This window comes from Corylus avellana, chromosome ca11 (genome assembly GCF_901000735.1).
Source record: "Corylus avellana chromosome ca11, CavTom2PMs-1.0".
NCBI classification, from domain to species: Eukaryota; Viridiplantae; Streptophyta; class Magnoliopsida; order Fagales; family Betulaceae; genus Corylus; species Corylus avellana.
Window position 1 is genome coordinate 13,737,135 of NC_081551.1, and position 5,671 is coordinate 13,742,805.

Here is a 5,671-nt window from a genome sequence, read left to right on the forward strand (position 1 = left end):
AATTATTATTTAATTTTATTAGATTAAACTTTTAAATAAATGATGATTTAATATAATATTAATTTATAGATTCTTTAATTTGAACCAAATATTAAATGTTATTAAATTCAATCTTTTTGCACAAAGAGAAAAATAATGAAATTCGAATTAATGGTCTTCGTTTAATGAAATGTGACTGCTAACCAAATGAATTAGTATTGACAAGAAGTTCAATCTTATTAAGAAAAAGTTTAAAATAAAAAGTGAAAGAGTGTATAAAAATACTATTAAATAATTAAATTCTTATAAAAAATTAAGTGAATGACTTTAAATGAGGTACTCGTCAATTAAGTGCCCTATTTCTTCTGTCATGGAGAGAGAGAGAGGTAGGGACCCCAGGCCAACGGCATGTGAAGTTAAGGTGAATGATAGATAGTTGATGTGGTCAGGTTGAGGAATGTGAGGGTCCCGTTTGAATTCATTCTATCTATCTATCTATCGATCCTATCAATCATATCCCATCGCCATCTGTATTTTTCTTTTCTTAAATACTCTTAATTCTGCCCTTTTGTCTAACCTTCAACACTACACCACACTGCTGCTCCCCCGCATGTGTTGTTGCTGTTCCTTTTTCTTTTAATATAATGAATGAAACAAATCAATAATGTTTCATTTTCATGTGGGGTAACTTTCTGGTCAACCCTACGTTCACAGAACCGCGCGTGTACCATCTTCCAGAACCCTCTTAGAAAGAGACAACGTTTTTACTGTGGTAAATTGGTAGGGACGAGGTTGTTTTATCCATGGAAGACCTTTGTTGATTGGGAAAATTTTAAAACGAGTCAATGTGATAAGTTATTTTTAGGTGGTAAACATAAATGACAAATGATGTTACCAATATGTGATGGTATTGTTATGGTAAACCATGGTATGGAATGCCGTTTCAAGAATGAACGCCATGGGCACGGGCAGAGCTAGGAACATACTTAGATACTTAGGGGGTCTTTCAGTAACTTCAAACCTCTTTTTAAAAGCTTATAAAAATATTATTTTGATGCTTTATGACTTATGACATGATGATTGTTGTATACATGTACATTTATTACTTATGATTTAATATAAAATTAAATTTTAATTTTTTTCTATTTTTATTTTACATAAACACTTACACATGCACACATAAAAAAAAAAATAATCATATGAATTTATATACTAATTTATTTAGGTAGATTCCAACTCTACCCAAAAATAATCCTAATTTGCAACTGGACATGAGGGATCGGTTGACTAGGGTCAAAAGTGCCGAAAGTCGGAGCTGCTTTTAATAAAATAAAAAAATAAAAAATTTGAAGTCCTTGACTATTGATGAGACTACACCTCCGCAATGGTCACATTAATAAGTCTATCTTTCCTTAGTCTACTAGGTTTACTAGCCTATCACTTATAGCTTCTCTATAAATAGAGGTCTCTATAATTGTAATGCATCGTAGAAATCAATTAACTGGTAATTGACTCCATGGTTTGTCTCCTAGCCCTATCCTTCACGGGACAAGACTCAGGGATCTCAATCTCCCATAAACGAGAGATACAACAGAAGACTTTGACTACAGGAATAGAAAGCAACAAATAAATGCCACACATAATAGTCACCAGAGGAAAGATAAGGCATCATGTCATAAATAGATCATCAAAACATTATATCCCCAAAATAATAATGTCTGGAAATAAGATCATAAGATTAATGCCTAATCTTGAGTAATGCCAAAGAGATGACGATCTCTATCATATCCATCATCCCACATAGATTTCAGCCACACTAGGTTTAGATCTTCAAAAATGACTCTAATCAAGTCCTGAGCAATCTCCCAACTCTGGTTCGTAGGCATCCTCCTCTAAGCTAGATAAACCGCGTAATTATACATAATAAAGGGAGGAAATAAAAAGGGGTAAGTCTAAGGACTTAGTGAGAGTTAATGCACATAATACCAATACAATTTTAGTAATGAACTCCATTTGATAAAGAATGCAACTTTTAGGTATAACACAGTCCATGGATGCAATATAGATATAATACATGTTATAATCATGAGTAAAAGTGATAGTTCAATAGTCTGGTCTACACGAGATACTACATTTTCTCAGCAGGGTTGGCACTGTACCGAGAGACTTGTAATATAATGTCGGTACCCCGACCATTGTACACTACCGTTCATAACACAAGCAGCTTGACCGAGTCCGACCTCGAGTAGCCCACGCTACTAATGATGTACGTCCTATAGTGACCACCCATAAAGGCTGTTGTGCCTGTCACAAAACAACCATTGGATTCAAGACCCATATATCAACACGCATATTGACCATAAAGTTAACATGTTAAGGCCTTTGTTTTGTCTAGTTCAAGTAGGTTCATGCATTGTTCAGTTCGGTTCCAAATCCTTCTTCAGCACAATTCAACCTGATTCATTCTTCTTTCAGTGGGCACTCTCGGGATAGACCAATCTTTCATCTGGTCCATGGGTTCGGGCCAAACAAGCCCCTTTCAACCGACCCACTTATGCCTTAACAACCACTATCCTCAACGGTAACTACCGCCGCTCCTAAGCCATCAGTCCATTACTAGTTTCAAATTTTCAGGTCAAACCGACTTTTCATTCGGTCCACAGGTTATCGGGCGTGATTAGCCCCTTCAACCGACCCTTTCTCTCAACTCAGCTCAGTAGATTAGGCAAGATGATACAAGGGTTTTCAGACCAAATTAGCTTATTCAACCAGCCCTTTTCTCTCCGCTTAGCCGACCAAGCAAGCTAGTCCATTACTAATATACGGTTTATGAGTCAAACTGCAAAAGCTAAATTCAGTGAAGGCCCGCCATAGTGGCCCAATCCACTATTCCATCAGTAGGCCACCGGTCTGTAGCAACTTTTATAGCATCACTTTGGCGACTCTTCCGGCACAAGCAGATTTTTTTGATGAATTAAAAAAAAAAAAAAAATCTATTTCTTTCCCATTCCTTTTCCCAAAATCAAGCCTACACCTTGAGTTTGAGGGGGGGTGTTAAGAATATATTTGATATTATTCAATGATTATATCTTCCTTATGTATTATAGGGTTTTCTTGGTCTACTAGGTTTATCTTTCCTTAGTCTACTAGGTTTACTTGTCTATCACTCATAGCCTATCTACAAATAAAGGTCTCTATAATACTTCATACAATCAGTCTTACTACAATGTAGTATATTTTATGCTTCCACTTTCTCTTCTCTCTCTTTTTTTCTCTCTTCTTCATTATATCTCTTCAATATAGTTAACATGGTATTAGAGCCATTTTTTTGTGGCCTTCAATAAAGGTCAACTTTTATGGCATTCTCCTTTGATGAATTTCAATCTCGTCACCCTACACCAAGCCCTCCAAAATTTATGTTGCCCATAGCCTCAAAAGTTGTTCCATGTCTATAGACCAGAAGCGGGTCGGTCCATTTGCCGCCAATGGTGTCCAAATGAGCCACCACGGCCCCCAAAGAATCTACTCATTCTGTTATGCACTGCCACAAAGAGCCGATCAGCTCGGTAATAGCGCCAATCGACACATCAAGGCCCAGCGAGTCTAGATTCGCCGAGTACAGCCTCATCTGGGCCTCCACGCACTTACATGCTTCGCCTGAAGGTGCTACAGTTTTGCCCACGCACCATTGCCTTCTTCCGATTAGTTTTGTTGCCACTCCATTCCACAGCTCTGCTACCGACCATCCAAGAGCCGGCAAAAGTCCGCCAATGGACATAACATGCGCTCCCATGCGCCACTAATGTGTTTGGGCATGGGACCATGCACCTAAGTTCTACCGCCATTGTAGCACATGTACATCACATACGAGTCTTTTCTTCTTGCAAAATTTCAACATGTGTCAACCAGAACATGATCCACATTAGCCTTAGCCACGTCAGCTGCTTGTCAGGCTTGCCTTTGACCCCTTGTTTGAGTTTTGACTCTGACTTCTCATAGTGTTGACCATTGACTTTGACTGCTCCTAGGGTTGACCAGGTGTTTCCTACTCAATTTTTCGTCCGAATTCATATTTGTGGTTTGTTTTTGCTTTTGGCATCTCTATATGGCACAAAATGAGATTCTTCATCAAGTTAATGCCTTTCTTTTTTCCGGTTCAAGTCGATTCATGCATTGTTCAGTTCTATTCCAAGCCTTTTTTTGCACAGTTCAATCCGGTTCATTCTTCTTGAGGTGGGTACTCTCGTTCAGACCAATCTTTCATCTGGTCCATGGGTTCGGGCCAAACGAGCCCCTTTCAACCGGCCCAATTATGCCTTGCCAATCGATGTCCTCACCGATCATTGAAGCCGCTCCTAAGCCATCGATTCATTACTAGTTTCGAATTTTCACGTTAGATCGACTTTTCATTCGGTCCATGGGTTTTCGAGCGTGATTAGCCCCTTCAACCGGCCCTTTCTCTCAACTCAGCTTACCCGATCAAACAAAATGGTCCAAGGGTTTTCGGGCCAGATTAGCTCATTCAATCAACCCTTTTCTCTGCACTCAGTCGACCAAGCGAGCTAGTCCATTACTAGTATATGATTTTCGAGTCAAACTGCCATAACTTAATTCAATCAAGGCCCATCACAGTGGATCAATCCACCATTCCATTAGTAGGTCACCGATCTCTAGCAACTTTTATGGAGTCACTCTGACGACTCTTCCGACACAAGCAGTTTTTTCTGTGAATTCAAAAAAAAAAAAAAAACTATTTATTTCCCTTTCTTTTTCTCAAACTCAAGCTTACACCTTGAGTTAGAGGGGGGGGGGGGGGTTAAGAATATATTTTATATTATTCTAGGGTTATTTCTTTCCTTATGTAGGGTTTCCTTAATCTACTAGGTTTACATTTCTTTAGTCTACTAGGTTTACTTGCCTATCACTCATAGCCTCTCTATAAATAGATATCTCTGTAATCCTTCATACAATCAGTCTTACTATAATGTAGTCCATTATATGCTTCCGTTCTCTCTTCTCTCTCTCTCTCTCTTTCTCTCTCTTCTTCAATATATCTCTCCAATTTATTTAAAAGTCTACATAGTCTCAAATTATTTTCACTAATTCTATCTCTTCACATGCACATATCCTTTTATTTCACGGAAAAATCAATGTTTAATTACGTGAAAATCTTAAACGCCTACTTCAAAAACTTAGATTATTATTCTTAAAGTTTGTTTGAGATTGTTTTGAGAAATAAAACTTCTAAAGTTAGAAAGAGATTTTCAGCAAAAGTTTTGTTTTTAAACTTTTCTCAAAAGTGTGTTTTGTTACCTTTTTAATGTTGCACAATGTTATATATTTGCCATGTAGATTGAGGGGGGGCGGGGATTTTTCATATGAATAGGATAGCTCTCCCATATAGAAGATTGCTCGTTAATATGTTAATTGAATAATTAACATTATTATTTAATTTTATGAGATTAAACTTTTAAATAAATGATGATTTAATATAATATTAATTTAGAGGTTCTTTAATTTGAACCAAATATTAAATGTTATTAAATTCAATTTTTTTTTTTTTTTAACAAAAAAAGAAGAAAAATGAGATTTAAATTAATGACCTTTGTTTCATAAAACGTGATTCCTAATTAAATGAATTAGCCTCACAAACAAGTTCAATCTTATTAATAAAAAGTGAAAGAGAGTATAA